The 18923-nt window shown below is 33.4% G+C and overlaps 1 long non-coding RNA gene across 3 annotated transcripts; it reads left to right on the top strand.

Moving 5' to 3' along the window:
• Positions 1-27: 27 nt before the first annotated feature.
• LOC148596745 (uncharacterized) lies at positions 28-17596 on the top strand. 3 transcript variants are annotated; one of them, XR_015918867.1, is made up of 6 exons: positions 28-303; positions 5109-5240; positions 5525-5592; positions 6568-6657; positions 13226-13329; positions 13953-14036. It is a non-coding gene; the product is annotated as an uncharacterized LOC148596745 (long non-coding RNA). The 3 variants fall into 3 exon arrangements; XR_015918866.1 differs by lacking the exons at positions 13226-13329; positions 13953-14036 and adding an exon at positions 15635-17596; XR_015918865.1 differs by lacking the exons at positions 13226-13329; positions 13953-14036 and having other exon boundaries at positions 6568-6988.
• The last annotated feature ends 1327 nt before the right edge of the window (positions 17597-18923 follow it).

Genomic DNA, 18923 nt, shown 5'->3' with positions numbered 1-18923 from the left:
GCCGTGCAAAGCAAGGCAAAACAAATTATGGCTTGAAACTTGTGGTGAAAATTTTTTACGCCAGTCCTTGGATCCGCGTCTGTATATAAGAAATGAACGGATTAGCTAGACCTAATTTAAGTTGTTTATATTTAATTAGTCGTGTTGTTGGATCTGATCTACATGCGCACATGATATGTGGTATGGAAAAAATATAATAGGTTGGTACGAGCGTCTTGACATTGAAGCTTAGCCATAGCCATTTGATAATCCCCTGTAATTTGACATTATATTGGTGAAAAATGGACAAAAATTTCAAAAATTGTAAGTATACTGTGTATTATCACGTACATTCATGTACATCATCACTACATGTATGACTTGTGGATCTCACACAACCGAACCTTTCAGGGATTTTGTTAGCTGTTAGTCTGTAACCAATGAATGTTGGTACATTTGTAGCAATTGTGGATAGAACCAGCCTTCAGGATATATGTACTGTGCAACATATACTTGATCCATAAACTTCCCAGGGTATGTTCTGCATTACAAATGACCATGACAAAGACCATAAGGCCAACAATTTTGGCCCATATTGTTTAATTTTTTTTTTACATTTTATATATATTTTATTTGTATGTAGTTATTTTCTACCTTTTAAAAGTGGCTTTTTTTTAGTCATTCATTATACGTATCCTATTTACAATGTACATGTACATTTATTTGAGCCACTTCACAACATATATGTAATTATGTTATTTCAAATCTAAAATAGGAGAAGCACAATGGGAATATATATGTAATAAAGATTCTGTGAAAATTCATACAATTCTATTCAGTGGTGTAGGAGGATTAATGAATAATAGATGGGTCCCACTTTTTGTAATGGAAGGAAGGAAGTATTGACTTAAGGACAGACACCCCTATCATTATGTACATAAACATTTACCCCCCTCCTTAGCAATACAGGACTTGTAATCACTTGAACATGTTTAATATTGGTCCAATAACCTGGGACTTAAAAATAACATTTAAGTAGCAGGTCAGATAAGAGTCATGCAAATTGTGAATCATTTGTTGGAAAGCCTACATATTTTTATTTTTGATACATGTACCGTATTTGTTTTAGAATGATTAAAGTAAACAGAAATTAATATGTGGCTCTCCATATAACCCTTGTTCTTAGAAAATAATAATCATAAAGAATGTAATGTAGAATTTAAAATTAAGGGAGATTACTCTGTAAGTGACTAAAATACAATAGCAACTGTTGGATTTTTAATGTGGATTATCACTAAGAAATGACACTTTTGGAATAAATGTTTATAGTTTTTATCATATAGACCTATTAACTAACATAATAAAGAAAAAATGTGTAGCCTTTTTTGGGGTGCAGCACATATTACAGAATTAGCATGATTCTTACAAGGACTGCTACTAAAGTCTTTTCTCATAGTTTCTGTCTTTAACAGTTAACAATTAATTTTGACTGATAGTACTGCCTACAATGGGGAACTAAGCAAATATCCGCACCTATTGACTGGTTTCACTTTACATGTATTCAGTTTTGTAGTTTTCATTGGATATGCGCTTTGAAGATATATGACAGACAACCGGTCAGGCCAGGAAAAAAAAAACATGTCTCATCTTTTTTATGTTATGCCCTGAACACACCAGCTTTCCTTATTATGGTTATACATGTATATCCCTATAGACTAAGATATACATGGATGAATTGTTTCTTTCAACAACATTTCTTCGACCTGTCAGACTATCAAACTGTCAGACCATCAACCTGTTGGACTAACGAACTGTCAGACTATTGGTATAGCCCATATTATTTAAGTGTACAGGTTATTATTAACTAAAGATGTGAATTCAAAAAGTATTTTTTCAGATAAGCATCTATAATCAAAAGATGTAAACATAGGGTTTTAATTTTAATTCTTTTTTATTTACAGCTGCAATGTACATGTATTGCTGAAGCTACATGTATAAAAAAACAGTTAAATTCAATATCATAACATCTGGACAGTAACATTGTGAATTCCAAAAGAACATTTCTCTTTCACAACTGTCACCGCACCGCTTATATTCCTTTACTTTGTTGAATGTTGAGCAAATTGTGCTTATTTTACATGTATGTATTACACCATAATAGAAGAAGTTTTTAGTGTTTTGGTTTTTTCAACTACTTCTGCCTTAGAACCTGGACTTGAAATACTTTAGCAACTCAGCAGTTGATTCTAGGAAAATAGAGTATATTTTTCCTACCGATTCGCCGGGTCCACGCTCACAATTTTTTTGTGGATTCTGGGTTACTCATTTTTTTTTCATTTCTATACATGTACATTTCATGTTCTGTTTTTGTTATGTGTGTCTATTTCTTGGTCTTAAAAACATGTCATTATTCCTAGATTACATGTACATGTATATTGCAACAAAATGGTTAAAATAAAAGGAAATTCAAACATACATGTATATGTATATAAGTTTGGCGTTAAAAATTTATGATTATGTATGACATGATCTTTAAAAGATCATGTCACATTTTAGAAGTGTGCCAGTTTGTGTAACATTCAGGTATGTTTTCAATTTACTGTAAATTACATGAAACAACTACATGTACATGTAGATTGATGAACTCAAACTGTTTAACATCCTGAATAATCAAATATAAAGCTGCTACATGTACAGTGTACATGTAGTTAACATTTTTAGTTTCTATCTTTTCAATTCAAAATTCAACTTACATTTGTACATGCACATGTATCAACCTTCTGGTCAAATCTGTCAGTCAAAGTTATACATGTACATGTACAGTGTACATGTATGAGCCACAATCATTGAAATCAATTCTGCACAAAACAACTATCCACAATCATTTCTCAGTGTTCTCCTCTTAAATTTTAAATAGCACAGTGCTTACTGGCGTAGGACGGATCTTTCCGCCTTCCTCCAAAATTATAGCACAGTGCCCATATGCATTCTAACTAAAATTAATTACTGATAGTGCAGTGCTAAGAAATCATAGTGCTGTCAAGTACAGTGCTATAATGGCCTGGGGAGAACGCTGTTTCTTTAATAAGCTGTAGATTATGGCATAGTCCTGCGGAAGTCCATATTTTCTGGTGACCTACACTATTTACTTCCAGAGACATATACCAGACAAGACAAGTTTATTTTGCGAACTCAGACACAATTAAGTGCTACAAGAGCAATATACATGTATGAACAAGTATATAACAATGTGGCAAAAGTAAGAAAGAAAACAGCTTAAATGACAACACACATGTATGTCAAAATCATGAAAACATTTTTTTCGAATTTCCTTTATAAATATACATAACCTTATAATAACTTGGATTATACATGTACATGTATTTACTGATCAGTTACACTAACTCATTGTTCCTACAAGTGAAAAGATAATGACATTCTGAAATTCCCAACCTCTTTAGAATTACACAAATAGTATTGCCTATCCTGATATACTACATTATGCCAGCATAAAAGTATCAAAATACAACTGTGCTTCGACCTTTGAAATGACAAAGTCTTAGAATATAATTTCAGCAATAAAGCTGAATGAAGGAAACACTCAAACGACATGCACAAGTTTTAAATTCTTTGACACAACAGATTATGAAAGCAACATACATGTATAAACATATACATATATGTTGTAGCATAGTAATGGGGGATAAGTCTTGCAAGCAGTAGACAAGTGCATGTACAAATACAATTAAACTTTAACATATAGGTAAACATTTTACCTGAACACATACAGAATTATTGTTCATACATGTACATGTACGTGCATGAATGTACATGCATAATACATTAATACTCCTTTTGTACATGTACGTCTGGTTTTCATTTTTCAAACAGGAAAAATAAAAAAAAAAACAAAGGTATGAAAATATATAGTGTGGATCGTTCTTAGACTAGTAAGGGCAATATACAAGGTATGAAAAAATAGTATTTCCATTGATAATTTTAATAGGAGGGAAAAATGATATTCAGTTCTTTATGCTGAAATTTCATTGTAAGAAATATATGTATGTGGCTATGTTTGCTGGCTGCAGGCTTTTATTCAAAACATGGAATTGTACTTGTATACAGTGTATCAGTACATGTACTGGTATATAATTTTAAGTTATCAGTTGAATTACATGTATGGAATGTACATGGAAGGTAAGCATTGTCGGCCATGGAAAAATAAATACTACTGTAGTGATCTTAGATTTAGGTCGACCCAAATCCTGATCAGTCTGGGGAATCCCCCAGATGATGACACTTGTTTGCCCCTTAATTAGGTACCAGTATCAGTCTTCGAGCTGCAGACACTGACCAGACAAGACATGACATGACAAATACCTGCAATAAACACAGAAAATGGAGCCTGAAGCACCCCCAAAGTAACTACAAGTAAGTAGTACCAGTTACTTCACTACCATTTTCCTATACCCGAATGGTGTTTTTAAATTTTTCAACACATGCAATGCAACATCTTGATACTTGTAACATGTTCTTGCATACTATCACTAAGTTAAAACTTGAGACACAAAAATGACAGAAATAAGTGTGTTACTGTGGAAAAAAAATAACCGGATAACTTTCTGCGGACATCACTTCGTAACTTAAACACACACTTACACCTGCATGACTTGATATAGAAGTTTTCAATGTAGGTGCACACTTATTATATATATTTGAATGTAAGGATCACTCACTTGTGTTTTTGCTCCTTTCAATTGATGTTTTTTTCTAGAAATAATATTTTTATGCAGATCATGAGGATTTTGAGAAAAACAGTTATTTCCCCTTACATATGTATATATATGTACATATGGTCACTTAATATCAGATTCATTCATGTTGACCATGTTTTTGAAAAGTTTTGGTGCTTATTACTGTTACGATAAATATTGTAGTTTACGACAAGTCTGGAATAACAATTTTTATCATACTTCTGTCATATTTCTTTCTGTAAATCTTGAATTGTGTGTGACTCAGTCCGAGGCCTAATTGTCATTGCATAAAGCATGTAAATTTCATGTGTTTTGGTAATATGGTGGCAAATTGTGATTTTTCATGTAATAAATACAATGTTCTGTCTTATATAGGTATACACAATCAAGAATAGATATCAATTGCTAGGTTTTAGAGGTTTGACTGAACAACTGTGCCCTGCCGTAGCACGACAGCCTTATGTATTTGGACACTTGATTTGAAAATAACCTTCTTAAATGATTCATGTAAGCATTTTTATTTGTTAGCATACACCGCACTACCATATTGTGTACATTATTTATTTAGAATGCTGATTTTATGCTTTACCAGTAAAAAAAACTGCATTTTAATTAAAAATATGTGTTTTTCATTTTCATATAAGCAAATTTTACAGTTTTTTTTTTATGTATTGGGGCTATGTCTCTATAGGAAATACACTACTTTATCAAACTAATGATGAAACAAGGGTGTCTTTTGTTCAGCTTTCATTACTTATGGAATGAACAGCAGTGAATTTATTTTTTTGCAGGAGGGAAAAGGCTGTCTCGCATGATGTGCACAGTGATTCTAATATGTCCTGGCAAGGATCAAACCAAAGTACGAGATCACTGTAACTTCTTATTTGTGTCATAAAATGGGTGTACTTAGTGAAAGAATAATCAAGGGAACCAAGGTTATAGTGGTAATCAAAAGAATGTAATCCAGGGACAAAGACTAAACATGGAAAACAGACATACACAACAAAGAACATAAAGTAACTAAAATCATACATACGAAGTAACAAAAGCAAATGAGCAAGTTGGACTCCACTAAAAACTTGGAGCATGGACCAGGTGCACCGGTAGGGTAAGCGTCCTTTGCTTTTCTAGAAACACCCACAGAATTGCTCATAAAAAGTCAAGTCCGGGATAGACAAATGAGGAACGCACTTTTCCTGTTTGTTCATTCAGATGAGTGTAGGTAAAGGCACTGTGTTTTTTTTCCAGCTAAACAGATAATCTTTTTTATTAAACTTCCTCAAAAAAGTATGATATATCCTTTTATTAGTTGGGAAAATGTAAGGAAAAAAATTAGTTTAAAATGTAATATGTGTACGTTATTTTTTGTGCTGTAATTCTATACCTACTTATTTTGCCCAACTATACAATTTTGTTGGTGCACATACATTGTAACATACATGCACATCTCCTTGAAAAAAAAAAAAAAAAAAAAAAAAAAAACTAATAATAATATCAATGGCACCTGTTATCATTTCAAAGTTTATTTTTTGGAAGTACATGTATGTATTGCTGCATACATTGTACATATTGGTATCACCTTGTCTGTATTTCTGTGTGAATATTTTTACTTATGATTATTCTGCTCCCAGGGGATGGATTTCAAATTTTGTATGAGGATTTATATATGATCATGTAAAATGTAAGTAAGAAGCAAGTTTGGTTGCTCTCCAATGTCAGCTTCCTGCACGAGTAGGGTATACCTAGCATAACACTCCATACAGCTTCATATTTCATGAAGATATCTAAAATTTACATACGTACGTGGCACTTTATATGTTAACTTTATTTACAGACATCAAAGTTGAATTGAATGGAACTGTACTGCAGTCTGGCTTGTAAAGATTAACTACTGGATTATGCTCTTGATGTACTAAGGATTCAGGTATTTAAAAACATGTTCTTATACCCCCTGCAAACAAAGTTTGGGAATATATTGGAATCTACCTGTCTGTCTGTCTGTCTGTCCATCCAACTGGCCACAGTTCTTGTAAGCTCAACTCATAAACTGCTGAAGGGATTTTGATGAAACTTTAAAGAAAAGTGTGCATCATATGTAGATGTATATGAAGGAATATACATGTAATTACTGTTGAGGACTCCAAAAGGAGGTAATTCAACTTGAGGAATTTTATACTGAGCATTGCGTGCGAGGCTAATGATAGACTAGTCAGACTCGGATAGATATCAGGTAGGCCCAAAGAAATGGGTCAAGGTAGTGAAGTCAAAGAGAAAAGAGTCTTTAAATTTGGTGAAAATTCAAATATATATCTCAGTCTCAGAATGTGAAGACTATTCGTTACATTGCTCCATCGGATCAAATTGATACAAGGAAGATAACGTAAATTTCTAGAAGGGTCTAAAAAAATTCCCAACGATGTTAGAACTGTCAAATTTGCGATGCAAATGTTTCGGGTTGTTCCCTCCGCGGGACTTGAACTCGAAACGCTGTGACATCTATAGATCTTGTTAATTTGTCAAGTATGCATAGTGATCTCGTGTCTGTCTGTTTCTCTGTCGCTCGTTAGGTTATTATACATCTATGTCTCTGGTTAATGTGTCAACTATGTATAGTGGTCTCGTATCTGTCTGTCTATCGCAAGCTAGGTTATTATACCTCTATGATTCTTGTTAATTTGTCAAGTATGTACAGTGATCTCGTGTCTGTCTGTCTGTCACACTTTTTATTATTATACCTCTATGGCTCTTGTTAATTTGTCAAGAATGTATAGTGATCTCGTGTCTGTCTGTCTGCTTGTCTGACGTTAGGATATTATACCTCTATTGCTTTCGTTGATTTGTCGAGCATGTACAAAAAATGTAAATTGATCTTTTGTCTGTGTGTCTGTCTGTCTGTCTGTCCGTCCCATATAAGGTTATTATACCTCTATGTGTCTCTTTAATTTGAGAGTATGTATAGTGATCTAGTGTCTGTATGTCTGTCTGTAGCACATTATGTTATTAAACCTCTAGGGCTTTTGTTAATTTGTCAAGTATGTACAGTGATTTCGTGTCTGTCTGTCTGTCACACTTTTTATAATTATACCTCAATGGCTCTTGTTAATTTGGCAAGAATGTATAGTGATCTCGTGTCTCTCTGTCTGTTTGTCGTACGTTAGGATATTATACCTCTACTGCTTTCGTTGATTTGTCAAGTATGTACAAAAAATGTAAATTGATCTCGTGTCTGTCTGTCTGTCTGTCTGTGTCAAGTTAGGTGGTTATACCTCTATGGCTCTTGTTAGTTTGTCAAGTATGTATAGTGATCTCATGTCTGTCTATCTGTGTGTCCCACATAAGGTTATAATACCTCCATGGCTCTGGTTAATTGTCAAGTATGCATAGTTATCTCGTGTCTGTCTGTCTGTCACACGTTAGGTTGTTACACCTCTATGGCTCTTGTTAATTTGTCAAGTATGCACAGTGATCTCGTGTCTCTCTGTGTGTAGCAAGTTATGCTGCGATGTTAAGGACCTTTTTTGTTAGGATATTGTAATGGGCAGAGAACTCATTGACTTTACCGTTGAAATGACGTCATCACTTGGGCGTCCCTAAACACTTTTGCAAATGACAGTTTATCTGATGATGAAAATATCTCAACTAGTAGTTGATATGATGTCAAATTGTCATTCTTTGACTTAATGATTACTTTATTAAAAAGGCAAACGTTTTATTTGTGTTAAATCATGAACACAGGCCGTGGTAAAGCTCCGCCTTCTTTTGACAATCGTCCAATCAAATCCTATAATTGCAAATCGATTCAATGCTTGACACCAAAACGGACAGCAACAGCATCAACAAATTATCAATTAACCCATTAATCGACTAGAAAAAGGTGCTCGAGACTAAAACTGGTCTTTGCTGTTCACTGACTTCAGCTGTTCAGGAGTGTATGCACGTGGTCAATGTTTATCATTGATTTCTGTGTAAATAAAGTGGAATTATTTCAATATTTGACTTATTTGATACCCACAACTATTTTCAATTTCCACATCCAATGTTTAATAACCCAAAATGTTATGGTATTAGAGAGACATTTTTTATGGGAGAGAAAAGATGGGGTCTCTACAAATATGTGTTTATCTCTAGGTTGTTTTTTTTGTTTTTTTTAAACTTTTTTGTTGTTGTTTTTCATAAAAAATGCAGTTAAAGAGACGAAATGTGACAGTATTACAGTGTTTTAGGCACTGGACTTGTTATCTCCAAGTGTTTGATTGACCAAGGCAATTTTCTATTTCTGCATTATTTTATATTGGCCTGGGCTAAAGCATTGCTGTAGCCAGAGGTGCAAGCCCTCCCAATTTTTGCTTATAATATTTAAAATCCCAAGAGAAAATCGGCTAAAATTGTATGTAAACCCCATTTGAAAGATAAAACTTATACGAATTTCTGGCTATGGCACTGTAAAGCCCATAGATTCACAGGCGCTTGTTTCTATTAACTGCAAATTAGTATCAAATATGGGTAAATACTTGATAGTATTTGGCCAATGATAGAAACAAGTCTGTATAATCTTTACAAGCTAAGCCCTGGAATTTCACAATTTTCAAGCTTTCAGGCATACCTCATATATACATGTAGCCTAGAGACCATGGAAAAAGCTCATTGACATATTTTGCAAATGTTCTCACTGTCATTTGGAAGTTCAACTGCTTGTATGAATTGTGACACATTTGTGCACATACTCAACAACAATAAATGAAACTTCCCTACAATGCCTTGAATGTTATATACAAAGCAACAAGACCTTGGCTTGTCATGCATGACCAAGCAAACTGCCAACTGTACATGTGTATGTAGATGTAACTTCTAAGTTATTTAAGTCATGCCCCCTCCTCAAATAACAAAAATATTTAATGCCCCCATATTGATAAGAGTTTAATTCACAAATCACAATAAAACATATGTACATGAAGTTTAATCAGTACAACTGTGTGTATATATGTTTTATATAGTGATCGGTATGTACAAGCTCATTATTTGTTCTCTTCTGTGTAAACGTGTTTACATTAGTGGCATGTTTGTTAACCTATGCTGTTACACAGAGGTTTCCGTAAACCAATTTAGCTTTGCGTTGCACCATGCCTTCATTTTCTAGCACCATGCTGCCCTCATCATGAATTTTACAATGTACCCCCAGGCAGCCAAACCCAACTTTCAAGATTAATTTGATCATTTTCCACTAATTTGTAAATTAACATGTACTCCTTTTCACCCAATTACATGTGTAATACTTTTACGATACCATACTAGGGTGAAGGATGTTTATTGCAGGTGTCAGTAAATAAATTGCCCTAGTGTCAAGGTGGGATACTCCCATTGAAACCCTCTGGGACTGTTGAGTGTCCTCAAAATACTTATATAACCATGCCTTTACAAATTTCTGTGGAAAACACTATTACACGTATCTGTGATTGAATCAACTTATTTTTGAACATAGTCATCTACGTATCCGGTCTATCTTTCCTTTTATTTCAATCTAGACCTGTTGAAGTTGGACACAGCCACAACGACTGTTTATTAATATTACATGTTTGTGTAGAGCAACTTATACATTTTTTAGCAATTCAATTATGCCAATAAGGAGTCAGTACATAGGGTGTTTCTCTTTCCATATTTTAAGAATGTGTTTACTTCCGGTGGTATGGGAACGTCACTGCTGTAGTAAGTTGTTTCACTTTAACAATAATCTTATTAGAGGCCGATCTTCAATCACTGCTCACCTTTTAACTGGATAAACAACTTTGTGACTGGCCAAAAGAATAATTGATGAAGTGAATATTTATTTTCAAATATTCACTGATATTTAACATGTGAGTAATGTACCATTGTGATTTTTTTATACATGTACATGTCTATGGGTGTGTTGAAACCAAAAAGCTATTTTTGTTTTTGCCAAAATAGTGTTTAGCATAAGGTTTTAAATTGTTTTTCAGACATAATTTACTGTTTACAGTAACATGCATCATTATTAAATTGTATTGTTTGTTTTGCTGCATGAGTAATAGCAACTTAATTCTACATGTACATGTATATTCATGAAGAATCAGACCCCACAATAAAAAATATAGATTTGATCCCTCAATGGCTTTTTCTCAATGCAGTACTTCTGCAATGTTCATGAACATTTGTACATGCACATATGTAGAATTACATTGGATATGAGAATTAGATTATGTGATTATAGTTAAATGTTTTGGCATATATTTCATGAACTTAGGATGGAAGTCACTCAAATAAACCTTAATCGTACTAGTCCAAATCACAAAACTGAAATCTTATAATATGCTAGCGAACAGAAACAACAACCAGCAAGAGGCATCTTACCCAATTCAGACACATTATTCTAATTTAAAGCCAACCAGTTGTCCAGTATCTCTTACATTTATAAACGATGTATACATTTACATGCTGCATACTTACAATGTAGCAGAAAAGCACATCTACCAATATTAGAGTCTGTTGTGTTATCTGGTCAGGATTTAATCAAATACAGGACCTCCTACAATCAAGGTGGTACTCGAAGCTCTGACGTCCAAAGGCTGATTTGCCAGACAGGCTAGGGCAATGTAAAGTCAGAGCTTGTCCCATATCAAAACCTCTGGATTTTGCACTCCATTTTTGTATGTGTTTCAAGGCAATAATTTACTACATGTACTTTATTGTCTCTTGAAAAGTTTTAACTAGGTATGTAATGAAAGTTTTGTTTCTTTTAACAATATTAGGTGTATGCTTTTCTGCAGTAATTGGTGCTATGAAAATGGAAATTGAAAAAGAAAATAACAAAATATTGTGATCTTTAACTTTATTAATATGATTTTTTTTTAAACTAAGAAGTGTACAAATTACATACAAAATGAAAACCATTCAATAGTTCATGCAACAACGAATAACTGTCTTTCTTTGAATTTACATAACTTCAAGTTTCAACCCAAACCCGGTGTTTTTTCATATGGGACAAGCTCTGACATCCCATGGTCCCAGTTTGTCTGGCAAACTTAGAGCAATCTCGGACTATCAAGGCAGTTACAGAGTTAAAATAAAGTACCTAACCAAAAAACAGGCCCAATATGGGGGATTGGGCACAGTACATTGCCTCATGGAGTTTTTACTTCTGGCAACTATAGCTTTTACTTCTAGGAATAAATTTCCTTATGGCAGTTATCTGAATTAAGAAAATGAAAAATTAAATTTTTAGCATTATATACATGTACATGTATATTTTTCTCATTCTACACAACTGGTTAATAAAGGTGTCTCATAATGTGTGATTTCACATAGGCCCATGCAATTATATCCTGACATATTCTATGGGCAATGCCTCAGCCCAATAAGACTGTCGTTGGACAAAATACTGAGCCAATGTGGAAAAAATGGATAAACCCTACAATATTGTACTATGTCACAGGCTAGGGAACATATGTATATGTACAATGTATATCAATACAAGGATGGATGTACAATTACCTAGGTTTGGGCAAGTAGAATTTTTTATTACTTTGTCCAATTGGATAAGGTTCATAAAATGATAACATCTTACCCTGCAATATACTTGTATATGCACTTGCTATAAAGTACATAATTACTGTATGACTTATTTTACATTACAGATGGATGCTTTTTTTCCTAGAAAGGAAGTTTGTTTTTCATATTTGTTGTTTGTATACAAACATTTCATATATATTTTGATATGTAGAATATTGATATTTTTTTTTATTTTGTAGTGGAAGAATCAAATATGCTTTGACATATTTCATATACCTGTATTTAACATCCATGTGTGTTTTAAACAAAAATAAATAGTAGATGTGGTATATGATAATTTCTGACAGAAGGTAACATAAATCAGCAAGAGAAAATTATTGATGACTTCATTAACCTTTGGTGTCATTCCTTTCTTATAGGACTGAAATAAACTTGCAGTAATGTTAGGTAATGGCACTGTCATTATTGTGGTTGTCCATAAACATCTGTTTTTTTGGGGTTTTTTTTTTTGTGTTTTTGTTTTTTTTTGTGGGGGGTTGGTGGTTATGCAATAAACTTCAATATGAGGTAGTTGATCTTTTTTTTTCTTCAATTTTACAACAAGACTCCAAACCACAACAGGAAGATTGGTATTGATTATGGGGTTTATGCCCGAAATATTTTGGAGATCGTGACTAGAACAGATCACGAATTTACTGTCAAAAAAGGGCCACTTAGATTTTGGTCAATTACCTAATCACAATTAAATTTCAAAGCTACATGTATATCAAGCTTGAATGATTTGTTCAATTTGTTCGTTCAGTCTTTGTGGTTGTATCAAGCAGTGCACTGTGAAGGATTTTACTGCACATGTTATTAATTGTAATATATGTAGAGTACTGAATATGCTATAATCATGATAATACACTTTAGATTCTGATGGTCATTCTTTTACAATATTTTTTGTGAATTTTGTCAAACTTTTGCAGGTTTGAATATAGACTGGATCATCATTTGTGGCCATGGGACAACTTGACAGAAGAGGATGAACCTACACGTAGCTGTGTTTTAAATATCATTGGCAGTTTGAGAAGTTAGTAGTTAAATTAATCGTTTTAACGTCATATTTAAAGTTTGGGCTGGTGTATTGGAATCACTCTCTCCCTGTCCGTCTATCTACTTGTCAGTCAAAAGATCCTATTAGCATAACTAAATTACTCAATATGTAGGAAATGATGTGTTTGATTCTCTTCATACTATACACAGTTGTATTTACAATTGTTTGGAGAATTTTGGTGAAATTCAGCATAGTTCGATAATTCTATATAACCATGTCACATAGCACCAAATTAGAATATGAAGATATAACCCAGGAGAATTTCTAAATGTATGCATGATTTTTACCATGACAGAACAGTCAAACACTTAGTCAGCTATTGAAAAGATTGATCTTAAACTGTACATGGATAAAACCAATTTAAGAAATAAATTAATCTAACTTGAGGCCAATTATAAGACAACAACCCTCTCAGCATAATATGCATATTTATGCTGTCTTCCTGTTTTAATCCTAAGTCACGATAAATGTAGTTTTGGTCAATAGAGTTATGATGTACATGTAATTATATGCCTTTTAAAATAAATTGTTGACAAATACGTGAAAAATATGTTATTTAGCACTATTCAAAACTCTTGATGACTATTATTTTATTTTAGGAATCTGCTACACTGCTTTGTGCGGACCTGTTTTCTGTCGCACTTTATGTTATTATACCTCTATGGCTCTTGTTAATTGGTCAAGTATGTTATAGGGATCTTGTGTCTGTCTGCCTGTCTGTCTCACATTAAGTTATTTTACTTCTATGGCTCTTGTTAATTTGTCAAGTATGCATAGTGATCCCATGTCTGTCTGTCTGTCTGTCTGTCTGTAGCATATTAAGTTTTTATACCTCTATGGCTGTTGTTAATTTGTCAAGTATGTATAGTGATCTCATGTCTGTCTGTCTGTCGCACGTAAGGTTATTATACCTCTTGTTAATTTGTCAAGTATGTATAGTGATCTCGTGTCTGTCTGTCTGTCTCACATTAGGTTATTTTACTTCTATGGCTCTTGTTAATTTGTTAACTATGTATAGTGATCTCGTGTCTGTCTGTCTGTCACGGGGCAGGTTGTTATACCTCTATGACTCTTGTTTATTTGTTAAATATGTATTGTGATGTCGTGTCTGTCTATTTGTCAGTGATTTCATATTTGTTTTGTTGTCTGTCTCTTACACGTTAGGTTTGGAGGTAGTTTTTATACATTATGTTGTTTGGTCATGTGTATAAAATGATCTCATGTCAGTCTGTCTGTTTGTCTGTCACACTTAAGGTTTGAAGGTAGTTTTTATACATCTTGTTAATTAGTCATGTGCATCTCATGTTAGTCTGTCTGTCTGTGTTACGTTGAGTTTGGAGGTAGTCTTTATACCTCTTGTTAATTAGTTTAGTGTATTAACAGAATTTAGACTTCAAAATTAGTTCCTTTTAGACAGTTGTTTGGTACAATTAAACAGATATGATGATATTTATGCCCCATGCAACCAAGTTGTGAAGGGTATAATATTTTTTACCTGTTAATCCATCATTAGTTTTCCAGACTTTTTTTCTTAACACTTGCAGATATTAAGCTGATTTTTGGTATGTGAGACTATCATCATGATAAACAGATTTTGTTTAGGTTTTGTTCTGCTGATTTTTACCGAAATTACTTGCCTTGGACTGAACAAAGTTTCAAAAATAAAAGTTTTTGGGACTTTTTTTTCTAAACGCTTAGATATCGAGCTGATATTTGGTATGTAACTCTAGCATGATCATCTAAAAGTTTTTTTTTCAAACTTATACCAAAATAACAGGCCTTAGAATTAGCAATTCCTTTTAAATCAACAGTTTTCAGGACTTTTTTTCTCAACACTCTCAGATATTGAGCTGATGTTTGGTATGCGAGTTTACAATGTATCATGATCAGTTTCAGATCAAGTTTATGTTATGTTGAGATTTTCTATGAACTAAGGCACATGAACTTCCTTTTTTTTCAAATACTTTTAATTTGAGAGTCATATTTGTGTATGTGTGGGGTATATTAGCACGGTCACTAAGGTTCTTTATATTAAAACGTGTCTGTTATAGACAGGTATTCAGGTTATTCAGGTTCAGTTAAGACAGGTTTAAGTATTCTGTTGTAGATATAAGAATTAAAATTTCATCGTAATTTATTAGTGTTCTGTGTTAAATATTAAGGTCATTAGTTCACTTATAACAGATTAGTGTTTAGTATTAGATATTCAGGTCATTCGTTCACTTGTTACATATTTTAGGCATGGAAGTACAGCGTTCTTATTCTTGTTCTTCTTTTTCAGGACATTTATATATCTAATGGTGTTGAAGAATATGGAATCAAAGTCTGCTTTCATCTCAATTGTTTCATGTTCATTTTGACTGTGTATATATCATCTTCCAGTACTATGTGCATGGGGCTGTTTGAGATTATGGCATTTCATCATCATCAGTAGATTCAGCAACTGGGACCTACCATAGAATTTCTTTTCTTCAATCTTCCAGAATGGATTTCAACTCTCCCATATTAAAGACAAATGTAACACCAGCTTGACCTCTTGAGTATTCTAAAATATATTTAGACCCTTCTTTTTTTAGACCAGCTTAACCCTCTTTTTTTTTAAGACCAGCCTAACCCTCTTTTTTTAGACCAACCTAACCCTCTTTTTTTAAGACCAGCCTAACCTTTTTTTTCAGACCAGCCTAACCCTCTTTTTTTAAGACCAGCCTTACCTTCCTTCATTTAAGACTAGCCTAACCCTGCTTTTTTTAAGACCAGCCTTTCCCTCTCTTATGAAGACCAACCTAACCCTCCCTTTTTTAAGACCAGAATAACCCTCTTTTTTTAAAACCAGCTTTAAGCTGCTTAAGGCACAAACTGAACTGATGAAGGAATGTCACAATATTTATTTATCTATGAGCATTATTTTATTAATATTAAATAGTGAGAAATCTATCAAACATATATATTTCAAATTTAAAATTGGCTCGGTTAAGACTAGTATCTCTGGTTCGTTTTCTAAGGTTCCAAAATGTACATTTACACTGACATAAAGATCTTTAAAAAGTGTTTGGTTTAGACAGGTTTCACTGTATATGAAACCATCTTAGTTTTGTGTCAAATAAACTCTTTTAATATGAAGTAAAAACTTTCTTGAATTACCTCCCTTAGACCATTTTTCAGCTTCTCTCAAATTCTCTTTTAATATTTATAATGATTATATTTGAAAACTTCTTATACAACCCAAGGAAAATTTAAGCCCAACACTGTATCCAGGTTATGCACTGAATCTTTTTTAATACTGAAAGGAAAGGGGGTGGGGTTGGATAATTTGGAGAAATGTAATTTTCCAAATTTTAGCTATTTTTTTCTCTTCTTTTTTCTCAAGCATTGACAGAAAAAAATTATGAATCAATATTTCCCTATTACTTTACAATGGAAATTTACAAATATTAAATGATGGCCTTGTTAATTGCCCTTTTTTTTTAACCCGAGATCTTGATATTGGCGGGTCAGACAATATCAATCAAGGGCTGATGACAAGGGCAATATTAAAATGGCTGTACATATACTGTTTATCACATACATGTTTTCACCAGTAATGGATTATTTAGCAATTTTTCCTTTTTTGGACAGAAAATTATAAAAGACTAGCAGATAAATAATATGGTCCATTCTATTATGTTTTTACTGCATTTGAGTTTTCTCTGTGTTTATAGCAGAATCATTATGACAGGTGATTATTGTTTATCACCAATTCAGCATAAAACGAATAAAGACGGAGTGCGTAGAATAATAAAAAACTTTGAAAAATTGAATTACGAGGTATCAAAAGTAGCCAAAAAATACAAAAATTCTTCAGTTTATTTCTTGACGACAAAAAGATTCGGAAATGGGAGTTATAAGGGTACCTGAAAATCATAGTTTGGTTGAGTAATGGGGGTGGAGGTGCACAGGGGTTATATCAGTTCACATGCTATAGGTCCATGTTCCTTGTACCAATTGTTAGGCACATACCATTTTTGTACTGAGGGGGAAGGCTTGGTTTGTTACGAATAAAAAAAAGATTACTCCAAATTTTAGCCAAAAGTATTTTACTCAGTCATTTATTGAAAAAAAATATTAATATTGTTTAATATTTCCACCATCCCATAACAATGTAGATATTCAAGTACAATTTTTAACTACGGCTGCTGCTGAAAAAAGAAATACTTTTCGTGCCTGGGCAAAAATTAACTCAACATTAAATCCAAGCCCCCTTCAAAAAGAAAATTGTTTGTGTCTTACTTTCATATTAAGCAAAAGAAATGCTTCTCAGGACAATGCTTGATTAGAATGTAGAGGTCTAATCATGAACAGTTGGACCAAACTTTTACACGCTTTTCAACCTTGATACAGATCTCAATTTTAATAGCTATTAGACAGGAAAAGAACTTGACCAAAGTCCGTTTTGCCCTTTATTCATCAGTAAGCACGACCCCCTCAATCAATCCAAGCCTTTCTTTTAAGGATGGGTATGTCATCTTGAGGTACATTTATAAGATCCATTCATCTTTACTCAAGCTGTTATCTGCAAAACAGGAAAATGTTTGTTTCTGATCTCTCATTGGTAATCAGTTCAAGTTAAAACCCCTAAAATCAATCCCAGGCTTTCTTTAGTGGTTTAATTTCATGAAGATCCATACACTCAATTTATACTCAAGTTATTGTTCAAACATGAAATATCTACAGACGACAATAACAAAACTGACGACAGCATGATACCATTATTCCACTTCAGTCAACAATGACGAAACTGACCACATCATGGTACCATTATTCCACCATAGACAACAATGACGAAATTGACTATAGCATGATACCATTATTCCACCGCAGACAACAATGACAAAACTGACGACAGCAATGATGAACTGACGACAGTGTGATACAATTATTCCACCGCAGACGACAATGACGACACTGATGAGAGTGTGGTACCATTATTCGACCACAGACAACAATGAGGAAACTGACTATAGCTTAAACCATTATTCCACCGCAGAGAACAATGACGAAACTGACAACATCATGATACCATTATTCCACCACAGATGACAGCGTGATACCATTATTCCACCAGACGACAATGACAAAACTGATGACATCATGATACCAGTACTCGACGGTTGACGACAGCGTGATACAATTATTTCATTGCAGACAACAATGACGAAACTGAAGACAGCGTGGTACCATTATTTCACTGCAGTCAACAATGATGAAACTGACTATAGAATGATACCATTATTCGACAGAAGACAACAATAACGAACTGACTAGAGCATGAGACTATTATTCCACCGCAGTTAATTATCTGTTTCAAACTTTTCCAGTGTAAAATGTTGTTATACTAGTGAAACTGAAAGAAACTCTCTTTAATAAGGTCTCCAACATGGTCCTCTTTAGTAGATACAATCAGGAAGACATGAAACATATCATCAGATGGTAGCGATAAATTGGACACATCTTGACGAAACATCAAGATCACACTTTATCGTCTGAATATAGCTGAAATATTGCTGCTCGGACGTTAAACCCCAACAAACAAA

This window comes from Perna viridis, chromosome 15, assembly GCF_037379345.1.
Source record: "Perna viridis isolate PV_CMFRI_1.1 ecotype Kerala chromosome 15, ASM3737934v1, whole genome shotgun sequence".
NCBI lineage: Eukaryota > Metazoa > Mollusca > Bivalvia > Mytilida > Mytilidae > Perna > Perna viridis.
This window is presented reverse-complemented; position numbering and strand designations above follow the sequence as displayed.